The following is a 13678-nucleotide window of genomic DNA, read 5'->3' as shown; positions in this document are numbered from 1 at the left end:
GCAAAAGGACTTTCACTGCTGTGTAGAAATGTTGCATTTCTCTATTAATTTTTTAAATGAACAGAATTGATCCAGATGATTTCTACCCAATAAATGTTTTGGTTACCATTAAATTGTATGGCAAATACTCATGAAATATGCTGATGACTGGAAAATATCCATGAAGGTTCACTCTGAGCACGTTGGGCTTTATGAGGAGCAATTAACTTTGGCTTTGTACTCTGCTAAGCCCACAGAGTCTCTTTGAATTCTACATTGGCAGATCTCTTAGGAGCTGACCTGGACACAGTAGCCTTCAGATTCAGCAAGTACGTCTTACTTCCACTCTAGCCAGGTGCCTTCCAGAGTTAAAGTAGGTATCTGGTTCCTTGAAATTTATGATTTCTACTATGAGACTTACCCTCTATTTTTTCTATTGTTTGTAATTTTAGTAGAATATATCAAATGATTGGTTGAATCAATAGGCTGGAATTATCAATTCTAAAAGGCAGTGGTATTTCAGGAAAAATGATTGTCAGAGAATTAGTCTTGGACATAATTGGGAAGTGGAAATTTAGAATTCAGTTCTTTCTGCATTTCCTTCCCTGCTCTATCTTCTCAATACAGAAGTCCCAAGATGTGAGGTCCTCAACAATCCCCAAATAACACAGTTGCACAGCATATAATTTTCCCTTCACTCTTCTCACCCATCCACTCACACATTGCATTTGTCCCTGTTTCTCTGCCATAGAGAAAAACCCTCTTGATCTACTAAATGACAAGAAAATGCTTCTTACCTGTCATCAGAAAGTGTTTTCAAACTAAATGCTGCCTTCTGGGCTAACGGGAGGGAGGGATGGAGGGCCTGTGTGAGACTGTCTCCTCTAAGTCAGAGCTTATCAAGCAATATTATCCATCAAAATCACCTGGAGGACAGGTGAAAAGAGATTGCCAGAACCTGCCCCAATATCTTCTGGTTTAGTAGGTTTAAGGTGAGGCTGCATTTCTAACAAGCCCCCAGGTGATGTTGCTTCTGCTTCTGCTTTAGGAACCCCAACTTGAGAACCACTGCTTTGAATCAAACAACCTGAGACACTTCCTGATTCATCTAGGGATCCAAATGGCAGAGTAAGTAAGATGTTATTCCCCTTTCATTGTGAGAATCATAAACTTTTATGGGAAGAAAAGTATAGAATTTGGAAGACATAATTGGCATCTGCTTTGCCACTTGCTGGCAGTGTTGTCTTAGAAAATGTCTTTAAAATCTTTAAGCCTCTTTTTGCTTGCTTAAAAGAAGAAAATAAATCCAGGTTCTCAAGTTTATTCTGTGGCTCAAAATATAACATATGTGTAAAGGTGCCTGGTAAATTATCAAGTGCTCTACAAATGGTATAATTGCGCTGAAATAAGGGGTTGCCCCATGGGAGCTATCAAAAGTGAAATAACAGAAGACCAAGCACGTTTTCTTAAAACTAGAGCTACCTCTGTTCCTTTTGCCACGTACAAATCTAGTTTCACCAAAATTATCCTTTCATATGTATAAAAGAAATGCTGTAGTAAGTTTTGACAGGAGGCTCTTTATTTCCTGAAGAGGCGCACACACAGTGCAGAGCTCGTCTTCTACAAAGGGAAACATTCTGGCATCCTACATATTCCAGGAGCAACTGTTGTGGAAAATCCATTAGAAGCAACATCAGTTCAATCTTAGAGCAAATACATTCAGAAAACATCAAAATAAAGTTACATGAACCTGAGTCATTTAACATACACCATTCCGTTAATCTCTCTCATCTCTCACATGGCACCTAATAGTTGGGGAAAATATTCCTTGTGATTATAACACACATCTCTATGTATTTCATTTATTCCACTAAAATCCTATTTCAATAATCTCTATACCCTAGTTCCTGAAAATATCAGTTCCCAAAGGACTAAGACCAAGATCCAGGAACAGCTGGGAGGAGCCATTGTATTGTCCTCATAACAATTCTCACACCCAGCAGTGAAGGCAGGAACAGATGGTGGGTGTCTCCACAGCAGACACTTCTAATGCCTTGGAAACATTTGAAGGCAGCAGCCCTTACAGAATGCATAAGAGCTGCATACCACAGGATGGCTTTTTTTCATTAACATTCAGCGTCTTTCTTTCACTAACGTAGGAGCAAGTGAACAATCAGGGGCTGAATGAAGGGACACAGAATACCAGGCAAAGCCAAAAAGAACTGAGAGGCAAAGGCGATAGTGACCCCAACACATTTGATGCCACTGATCCCCCCGCCCACCCCATTCCTGTTGAAAGACAAAATGAAATTATATATCTACACCTGCATAAGGAAAGTTCAGAAAATAAAGTAAGGCAAGGAGAAAGCTACAGCCTTGATTTATGTATATTTCCTCATCAGCACCTCGCCTCACCCTGTGGCATTCCCATGCTGTAGCTTTAAAAGTGTAATCTCTCATCAAAGGGGACAACGAAAAGCCTCTGGGGCAAATCAGTAATAAATGCCTGTGAATGTGACCTTATTTGGAAATAGGGCCTTTGCAGATGTTCAAGTTAACATGAGACGGAGACTTGCTCTGTCGCCCAGGCTAGAGTGTAGTGGCTCCATCTCGGCTCACTGCAACATCCCCGTTCCGTGTTCAAGTGATTCTCCTGCCTGCCTCAGCCTTCCAAGTAGTTGGGCTTACAGGTGGGCACCACCACGCTAGGCTAATTTTTTGTATTTTCAGTAGAGATGGGGTTTTGCCATGTTGGCAAGGCTGGTCTCGAACTCCTGACCTCAGGTGATCCACCCACCTTGGCCTCCCAAATTGCTGGGATTACAGACATGAGCCACTGCACCCAGCCATCCTTATTTTTTTTAAAAAAGGAAAATCAGACAGAGAGACAGACACAGACACAGGAAGAATCCACGTAAAGATGAAGGCAGAGATGGGGGTGATGAATCTACAAGCTAAGGAATGCTGTAGATTGCCAGCAAACCACCAGAAGCCAAGAGAGAGGCACAGAACAGATTCTTCCTCATAACCCCAACAAGAAAGCAATCCTGCCAACTCCTTAATCTTCGTTCTAGCCTACCTGACTGTAAGACACTATAATTGTGTTGTTTAAGCCACCCAGTTTGTGATACTTTGTTACAGCATCCCTAGGAAACCAATACAGTGACCAAGGGTAGGATAGACTTACACAGCCAGTAAGGTTGGCAGAGTGGGAGTTGGGGGTGATGCTATCCATGGTTGCTTCCCTTTCTTGACCCTCTTTTGTTCCTCCTGAAGGTCCAATGTGTTTCAGAGTTGGTCCTTCTACTCCTATCACTGCCACCCTGCTCTCTATTTGCAAATTTGTTTGTAAATTGCTTCTGTCTATAACACTTCATTAGAGGATACGGGGAGCATGCAAAAGTAATGGACATAATGTCCTTATGCCTTGAGTTCATTCATCAAGTCAACAACTAGTTTGGGGGCATCTACTATGTGAAAGCCACTCTCTTAGGTGTTGGGCACACATCATTGAACAGAACAGAAAAAAAACAAAACAAAAAAACACTCCTGTCCTCACTATAGTTTTCATTCTGCTAGATTTATAACCTGAAATTAAATCCAATTTTTAAATCCTACTTTTGCACCAAATTACAAGAGTGTAATGTGTTTCTTTTCAAGAGGAATAAAGACTATTTGAGTCAATATTTCTCAAAGTACCTTCCAAGGATCACCTTCATCAGAATCTCTTACCCAACCATGCTTGTCAAAATACTGATTAATGGGCTCCACAGCAGGGCCACTCAATTAATGCCTATGAAGATAGGACTCAGGAACCTTAACACTGTTAACATGAATGCCTCCAAACTTTGAGAAGATCAATTAAACTAAAGGGACTTGAAGTAGAAATAGTAGAGATTCAGGTGATTTTTTGCAAGCTAAACTTTGAGACCTGCTGCTCAATGAAAGAGATAAGCTCAAATGGTTATCTGTTATAACCATTTGAGTTATGTTAATAATGGAGCTTCCCAGATGCATTTCATACAGATTCTGATCCAGTGGGTCAGGGGTGGGCAAAAAGTGACTGTTAGGTTAGCAACAAGTTTAGGAAACACACAGCTTTAGAATAAAAGTGGCAATCCAGGAAATCAGAACTGTTCCATACTCAGGGAAAACTCTTCAGGAGACAACCACTCTTATTCCTCCCCCCCCCCAATTTAGTGACTATTTTCCTAACATGGATTTGCTCCTTTTTGCTTGGTATATCTATAAAGCTCAACTGTGTGAGCCCAGGGCACAAAGAAAGAAGCTTTCATCACAAGACTCATCAGTGTTTATACCTATTACTCTGGCTACTCTTCTGCTAGATCATTAGATCTTCAAGGGTGGGGACTAATCTTGTCAACTCAGTAACCATCTAGGGCCTCTTCTCAGTAGGTGCTTAATAAATATTTACTCAATATTAGCCTGATTAATAGTATTCTGAGGGCTAAAAAGTGTTCGAATCTAATCTAAACCACATATTGCCATCCTCCTCTGGCTCTGCAGTCAATATTTCACTTTGCAGTAAATTAAGCACCAAGTGCTTTGTGGAACACCCTGTAACACCTATTGATTCTCCCTAATGTCTCCTCTGCTCCCTTGATTTGACAGACAAGCATAGAGTACAGCAAGGTGGGCTGATCAATGGAGATCAAAGTTGAACTTGAAAGAAATTGTACCTTTCAATTTTTTTCTCTGCTGACATCAGGCTGGTTATTGCCCCTATGCTGTAGCATTTTGGCGTACAGTTTTAAGCAAATGCATTTATTTTTACTTTTTTGATATTTGAAAGAAGTCAATAAGTGTTTCATTTCAATTTTATCAGTTGAGCACATTGAAGCTTGAAACTATGCATCCTAAATAAATTTGAGGAAAAGATATAGGGTAAAGAGCTGATTTAAATATGTCAAGTAATTAATAAAAAATGCTGCTATGGTTTGAATGTGTCCCACAAAAAGCATATGTTGGAAATTTAATCCCTGATATGCTTTGGATGTTTGTTTCCTCCAAATATCATGTTGAAATGTAATCCCTAATGTTGGAGTTCGGGCCTAATGGGAGGCATTTGAGTCACTGGGGCAGAACCCTCATGAATATTTTGGTGCCTTCCTCACAGTAATAAGTTCTTGCTCTGTGTTCACATGAGATCTGGTTTTTTAAAAGAGTGTGGCACTTCCTCCCTCTCTCTCTCTCTTGCTCACTCTCTCACCATGTGACATCACTTGCTGTCACTTCGGCTTCTACCATGATTGTAAGCTTCCTGAGGAGGACTCACCAGTAGCAGATGCCAGTGCTATCCCTTTTTTTTTTTTAGACAGTGTTTTGCTCTTATCACTCAGGCTGCGGTGCAATGGCACGGTCTTGGCTCACTGCAACCTCCGCCTCCTGGGCTCACGCGATTCTCCTGCCTCAGCCTCCCAAGTAGCTGGGATTATAGGCACCCACCACCACGCCCAGCTAATTTTTGTATTTTTAGTAGAGTGGGCCAAGCTGGTCTCGAACTCCTGACCTCAGGTGATCCACCTGCCCTGGCCTCCCAAAGTGCAGGGATTACAGGTATGAACCACTGCGCCCGGCCCAGTGCCCTCCTTTTTATACAGCCTGCATAACCCTTAGCCAGATAAACGTCTTTTTTTTTTTAATTAAATAACTTACTCTCAGCCTTGGGTACATCTTTATATTAGGTTTGTGCAAAAGTAATTGCGGTTTTTGCTGTTACTTTTAATGGCAAAAACCACAATTACTTTTGCACCAACCTAATAGCAATGCAAACACACTAACACAATCCCCAAAACAAAAGTGTTGGGTAGTGTATTCTAATGGGAGGCATTTAGATCATGAGGGCTCCACTCTCATAAATGAATTAATGCAGATTATAAAAAGGCTACAGGCTGTGAGTTTAAACCCCCTCTCTCTCTCACACCCTCTCTTGTCTTTCCACCTTCTGCCTGCTGCCATGGGATGACTCAGCAAAAAAGGCCCTCACCACATGCTAGTACCTTGATATTGTACTCCCCAGCCTCCAGAACGATAAGTCTCAAATAAATTTTTGTTCATGATAAATTATCTACTGTCAGATATTTTGTTATAGCAGCACAGAATGGCTTAAGACAAACACAAAAGCAATGTGTCTTACAGATATTCTTTATAAAAAACCTCTCTGATTTTTTTTTTCTGAGAAAAAGCCACAGCTGAGCATAATAAAGGAAGAGACAGTTTATGTAATAAGATAGTAATGTTTGGCATATGAGGACAGCAGAAAGAGAACAGGATTTAGAGGCAGCCTTACTTATGAGAGGATACAGATTCTTACATGGAATAATCATGATGCCTTGGGCAAGTCATCAACTCATTAACAAAATGCCTCAAAAAGTTTTTTAAGCAAGCATTTGTGTGGATAAATGACACTTCCTGTTTTCTCCCTTTTAATTGAGATGATAACAAAGGAATATTCAGAAAAAGAGTACTAAATGATAGACATTATGAGTTGTAAACTTGTCTATTGGCATAGAAAATACAGCTAATATCAGTCATTTGCATTGAATTCTACTAAGGTGAGCAAACAAATTTCTATCCCAGTTTAAACTGGTTCAACTATTAAAGTTATACATTCAAACAAAAGACAGAAGAAACAAGCAAAACAAAACAAAACACCTGTTTATTACACAAGAATTTTCCAAATAGGTTGTCATTGAATTTTGAATTTGAGTTTAATTTGCATTTATCTCATGTTATCTTTTAGAAAGTAGGTTGACATTTCCGTAAATTATGAGTATCCATAAATCAGGATTTCTAACATAGACTTTGAGGAGTTCATTAATTGCTACCCTAAGGGACTTTGTACCCTTTTGTAGAGATTTATCTTTTTCACACAGAAAAAATCATCAATGTGTTTAGCTGCAAAATGTATTTGAAACTGTTCCCACTGGGTTGACAAGAATTGCATGCTGGGTTCTGGACAGAAATATAGTTATAATTAAACATTAATCAGGCTGCAGTTTGGTCCACTTCCTTGTTGCTAAAAGTCCTGCAGCACTAGATGCTGACCATTTACATCCCCATTATTCCTATAGATAGGATTTCTGACATTGGGGTCATAAAGCTTGAAGAATTGATTTGCATCCCCATTGTTCCTATAGATAGAATCTCTGACATTAGAATCATAAGGCTTTTGTTTAAAGATTGCTTAAGATGTTTATTAGGCCTAGAATTCTAGCACCCAGTTTGAAGAGCCCCACAGAGGAACCGGATCAGCATGAGAATACAGCTTCTTCATCTCCCTGACCCATGACTTCACCCTGCACTCTTCAACCAATCAATGATCACCACACTTTAGCCCCATTACAAAACCCTTAAACACCCTAGCCCCAAACTCCTCAGGGAGATGGATTTGAGGTTTCCTCCCATCTTCCCATTCAGTGATTCTGTGATTAAACCTCTTTCTGTGCTGCAACCGTTGTCTTGGTGTATTGACTTGCTGTGTGCATGCAGCAAAGAACCTATTAGAGTTGCATATTTAGATCTAGGGTTGGCAACATAACATTGGTAAATCCAAACCACATGCCCAAATCCAATTTGGCAGCCTGGATTATCCTGGTGAGTAGGGGCAATAAACAGACAAAGAAGTTGTTCAGAATCAAGCAGGAAGTATGCTTCAGTCCAATAATCTATTCCTGAATATGTTATCATTTGACAAAAGACTTATAACATAGTTCCCAACTTTCTCCCTTTCTGTCTTCCGCTACACATTGGTAACATAAAGCATGGGAAAGAGTGAATACTTATTTGAAAGATGAATAATTTCAAATGAGTTAAGACATAGGCTTCAAAGAATTCACATAAATTCTGAAAGTTCATAATGAAATTGAATGAATGTTTAGCTCTAGTCTTTCCTCAGCAACTGTGATATACACTCCATCTTCATGTGTAAAACATTATAAGCAAGATGGTTTGATTTAGGAAGAACATTCATTTTTCACAAATAGATCACTGTGATTCTGAAGACTATATATACAAATATGAAGTCAAAGCATGTACCTGTAAAAGAAAAAAGCTTGAAAATTCCTGCTTGCTATTTATAATTTCTTGTTTGTTAATATAATAATAACAGAGTTTTTAGGAGTTAAAAATACCATCAAAGATTAAATGGCCTTTTTTGTGTATGAATTCTCTATAAATAAGTAGGAAAGTGACAGAGTCAAACATTCTAATTGCCCCTTAGATAGAGGGCAAATAATTAAGAATTCTAACCCTTGAATCAGAAATCAGAAAATAGGTTGTATATTCCTTTATTAAGTACTATCATAAGGATATTTAGACTTATTTCCAACTCTGAATTTCCTTCCAACTGTGGATTTGTTGAATGTCTTACTGAGGCAGGTATGGTTGTTGTTGATAGGGGTGGGGTCTGATTTCTTTGCAATTTGGAGAAGGCTCTGTGCCCATCAGGTTGCTGCCTGTACCACTTTCTTCAAATGAACCTGGGAAAAACTCTAACTAGGTAAACTCAAGGTGCAACCCAATAAAAAGTAACAGTGGTTGATGAGATTGTTATTTGGTATAGTGGTTTCAGACCCTGTGCCCCCTGACCTCTCATGCAGAATGGGAGGTATGTTAACCCTCCCTCCTCCAGAAAGTTGCCCAATGTGTGAGCTCATGTGGCACATCCCAGCTTCATCATTGAAGCCAGAAAAAGTTCTGGAAGGAAGTTCATAAAAGCAAACAGAAGTTCATAAAATGACTATATCACAATTTTTTTTCTTTTTCTTTCTTTTTCTTACCAGTGCAGAATGAGGAATTTGTAGATATAGGACACATAGGCTTTTTATGGTTTGTAAGGAAATTTGTGTGGGGTTTTGAGATAACAGGTAGAATTGAACTTTTCTGGGTTTTTAGATGCCTGTGCCTGAAAGCAAGTGCCAGGTGTCACATTCTATTTGCTGTCCCAGTAAAGTTTATTAGGTGTTCAATTAGAGGAAATTACTTTTGGAGCAATTTGTGCAAGTTCATGAATGGCTGATGATACAGCCACCTGTTGAAAAATAATTTCCTACTGATCTCTCACATTTCTGCATGGCTTTTGAGTAGAGGCGCTGAGAGCTTTTGTTCTGGACTATCTTTTCAAGGATGTCTGTATGAAGGAACAGGCTTGGGCAATAAAGATAGTTTCTCAGTCCTTAATCAGAAGATAAATTTGTTAGCTCTCCAGGATTATAAAGATAATGTCTCCCTCGAGGCAAAAATTGGGCATGTTTATCAGCAGTACCCTGTGAAGGATTCAGGTTTTTTAAGTACAGGGCTGCTCAGCTGTGACACAGGCCCACCATATGTGCAGCAGCATCGACTGGACTTCTACATATCAATTCTATGGGATTTGCAGGATAAGAAGAACAAATGTAATTATGAAGCTCATGCTGCCTGCTGTGCTGTGTATAATAAAGATCTTTGTCTCTGACCCAGGGATATTGTATCTCTGCCAACATCCATGAAAATGTGGCAGGCCAACTTGTTAGCTTGAAAGTAGGGTAAAATCTCAGAACCTTGATAATTATTGACAAATATCTTTCTTGTAATTTTTCTTGTAACTATGAAACAAGCTGTGTTTTAAAAACTATTTTAAGGATATGCAGTACTTGTGAATGCAGTTGAATGAACAATTCCCATTCCTCCAGATTGAGATGGGTCCAGTGATTTGGGGAATCTGGCTGCTTAGTCTGTAGGTTGTCTGGATGTGTTATTCTTCCTGTCAGCACCTTTTCCACATTGTCCACGATGTAGTCATGAGATTTAATTATAGTTTTTGATGAAAATAAGGTATTATGTGTCTATACACTCTCCTTGATTTGTCAGTCCTTAGTACTAACAATAAAGATTTTAGAATAATTACATCTTATAAATCTAATACCATCTCCTATTAGTACTATCTGTAACTCCACATCAATTATAGCTATAACTCCACATCAGTTTAGTGTGCTCATGGTCATATACTCCTATAAATAATTATAATTATATCATTTGAAGTAAATTATTTCAATTATATAGACATGTCTTTGTTTTGCTAGTTCCTTTGTTCCTGATGTGTGTGTGTGTGTGTGTGTGTGTGTGTGTGTGTGTGTGTGTAAGGAAACCTGAAACATGTAGGTAGAAAACTTACACACCAGAGACATTAAAGTGTGAGGCAAGCAGTGGGTTATCCTTCTAACTCTGAGATAAGCTGTTTGGATGACCTTGGCCAAGTCATTTTATCTCTCAGGATCTCTATCAACTCATTTGAAAGAGTTGGATAAAATTATTTTGAGAACAACTCTGTGATCTTATGAAACTATGTCCTTCGTTGCTAAATATAATCACTGATATATTGAGAATTCTTCAGAAATGCTATTCTAGATCAACTTCTGATATTTAAAATCTCTCTCTTTCTCTTTTTTTTTTTTTTTTTTTTTTTTTTGAGTCAGAGTCTTGCTCTGTCCCCCAGGCTGGAGTGCAGTGGCCTGATCTCTGCTCACTGCAACCTCTGCCTCCGGGTTTCAAGTGATTCTCTTGCCTCAGCCTTCCGAGTAGCTGGGACTACAGGCACATGCCACCATGCCTGGGTAAGTTTTTGTATTTTTAGTGGAGACGGAGTTTCACTGTATTAGCCAGGATAGTCTCCATCTCCTGACCTCGTGATCCGCCCACCTCGGCCTCCCAAAGTGCTGGGATTACAGGCGTGAGCCATTGTGCCCAATCTAAAATCTCTCTTTTTAGGCAATATGTATATAATGAAGATGATAACACAAAGTGAAAGATATTGAAAAGTTGTCATAAAGTCAAATATAATATAGGATTTCTCTAGCTCCTTTATGGATATTAGATTCTAATCTTTAAGTATGTTCTTTTATTGCCCTATTACCTCTAATAGGTGATATAAGGTATTTATTTGGTGATGAAGTATTTCCTTAAAGAGTGGAACACTATAATCTTCTCTATCACTGATTAAAATAGATAAGAATTTTATAGATAGGTTTAATTTAGTTTTTTTCCTTGATAAATGAAAAACTTATTCCAGGCTGAGGGAGCGAAGGCAGATCTGTGCAGTTTTTGCTTCAATGTCTTTCTCTGGCACCAAGCTTTTGTGATGCTCCAACTCTCCCTTTCCATTTGGTGTGTGATGTGACCCCAGCACTGTGTCTCTTAACAGGGCTTATTAGGCACTGATATATTGAGAATTATTCAGAAATGCTATTCTAGATCAACTTCTGATATTTAAAATCTCTCTTTTTAGGCAATGCATATATAATGAAGATGATAACACAAAGCAAAAGATTTTGAAAAGTTGCCCCTTCCCTACTGCTCAAAATATATTATCTTTCGAAACACTTCTTAATGTCCTGGTTTATTGATGACCAAAGTGATTGTGAAGCCACGCATATAGCTGCAAGTCCATTTTTTTCTGTGTTACTCATGTGTAGTAGCTGTAAGTGATGTTTCCATATTCAGCATCCATTCCTACTTCTTCTGGTTGGTGCTTTTCTATTTTCCTTTAAGTGACTATCCTGTTCCATATAATCATACTACTTTGCTTTTCTCTGGACTATCTGCCTGCCTGCCTTCCTTCTTTCCTTCCTTTCTTCTTTTCTTTCCTGCATTCTTTCCTTTTGATATTAAAATAAACTAAAAATCCAAAAACATAGTCAAAACAGTTATAAAATAGTAAATAGTTATTATAAAAGGAGAATTAATATTTCAGCATAAGATTTAATAGGATCTAATACACTACAACTTAATTATAAAAATTTGAGTTAATATATTTTGTTTCTATTACCACTTTTACATATTTTAATATTATGTTAAAATTTAAAATTTAATTAGACATTTATAGAATCCATAGCACAAAATGTAGAATCCAGTTGGCAAAGGGCTGATATTATGCCTTCCCTATCTTCCTAATTTATCTCAGGATCACAATGGTTCCTTGCTAAAACAATGCCTAGCAACCAAGAGAGAGGCATACTGATATAGAAAATTGAAATATTTCATTTTTCCAAATAAAATTGTAACTTGGTTTGGCTGATACTTATATATCAGAGACTATTATTTAATGTTTTTTGCAGGGTAGCTAAGTTTTGCTTAAAGGTATGGATCTTCACAAATCATAATTTTATAAGCATGTGGGAGTTATTTTTATCCTACTGCTCAAGGTTGTCGGCAAGGTCTGATTGCAAAAATTCAAAAAATTGCAACATCAGGCATAAATAGGTTAAGTCAGTAATAACAGACTGGCCAATATTATTGGTCAGTAATAACAGACTGACCAATATTAATTCTTTTTGTAATGGCTTTTTCATTTTTGGCACCAAGGTGTAAGAGTAGTGATGCAGGCAATAATCCAACATAAAACATTAAATATTACAAGTAAAAACTTTTAACCTAGAGACATCTGTGTTAATACATCTAAAAATTCTTATATTTCTAAATTTCCCTGAATTGTCTGAGCCTGAAGAAGTGGCCCACTCCTAGCTGTTAATGGCTAGCACCACCCCTAGTTGAAGATGATTTGAAAGTTTCTCCCCTACAGCAACATGCACTCACATTGCACCCCAGGATCTGCTCCTATCTTCTCTCTAGGCTACTAAGACTTCACTAGGTTTAATTTACAACACAACTCATTCAAATATATAGAACATTTGATAAAGAAGAAAAGGGACCATATTATTAAAAAATCTAAAGGACCTAGCTAACATATTCCACCAGAAACCTTAAAAGTCAATATAGGACTGAAGATAAAGGACGCTGGATCAAGTGTGGATAGAATATAAAGTTAGAAAATAGAAAGCTAATTGATTTGTTAGTACTCTTTTAGGATACAGGCTTTATTACCTTGGCAAGAGCACTCTATCCTGCGGACATACTGAAGTATGGAAAAAGTGATAACTTTTATAATGGAGATGGAAACCTCACACATCACACTGCAGATTGTGAAGTAAGATATTAAAATTTTCATAATAGTGGGCATGCTAGAGTGGATTTGCTGTATAGTAGTCCTCCATTTTCCATGGTTTTAGTTACCCATGGTCAACCCCAGTCCAAAATTATTAAATGGAAAATTTCAGAAATAAATAATTCGTAAATACTAAATTGTGTGCTGTTTTGAGAAGCATGATGAAATCTCATGTTATTCTGCTCCACATTGCCTGGAATATGAATCATCCCTTTGTCCAGCAGAAACAAGCTGTTTATGCTACCTACCTGTTACCCACTTAGTAGACGTCTTAGTTATCAGACTATCACAGTATCTCAGTACTGTGATCAAGTAACCTTTATTCTACTTAATAATGGCTCCAACGTGTAAGAGTAGTGATGCAGGCAATTCAGATATGCTAAAGTGAAGCCATAAATTGCTCCATTAACTGAAAAAGGTAAAAGTTTTCAATAAGGAAAGGAAAAATTATGTATGCTGAGGTTGCTAAGATCTATGGTAAAAACGAATCTCCTTTCCATGAAATTGTGAAGAAGGAAAAATAAATTTGTACTAGTTATGCCGTATGCCTCAGGCTGCAAAAGTTGCAGCCACAGTGCAATATAAGTGCTTATTTAAGATGGAAAAGACGGTAAAGTTGTAGGTGGAAGACATAGACAGAAAATGTTTTTTGTTTTTTGTTTTGTTTTTTTTTTGAGACAGAGTCTTGCTCTGTTGCCC

This window comes from Hylobates moloch, unplaced genomic scaffold, assembly GCF_009828535.3.
Source record: "Hylobates moloch isolate HMO894 unplaced genomic scaffold, HMol_V3 SCAFFOLD_7, whole genome shotgun sequence".
Lineage (NCBI taxonomy): Eukaryota > Metazoa > Chordata > Mammalia > Primates > Hylobatidae > Hylobates > Hylobates moloch.
The sequence above is the reverse complement of the archived record's forward strand: the minus strand, read 5'-3'. Positions refer to the sequence as shown.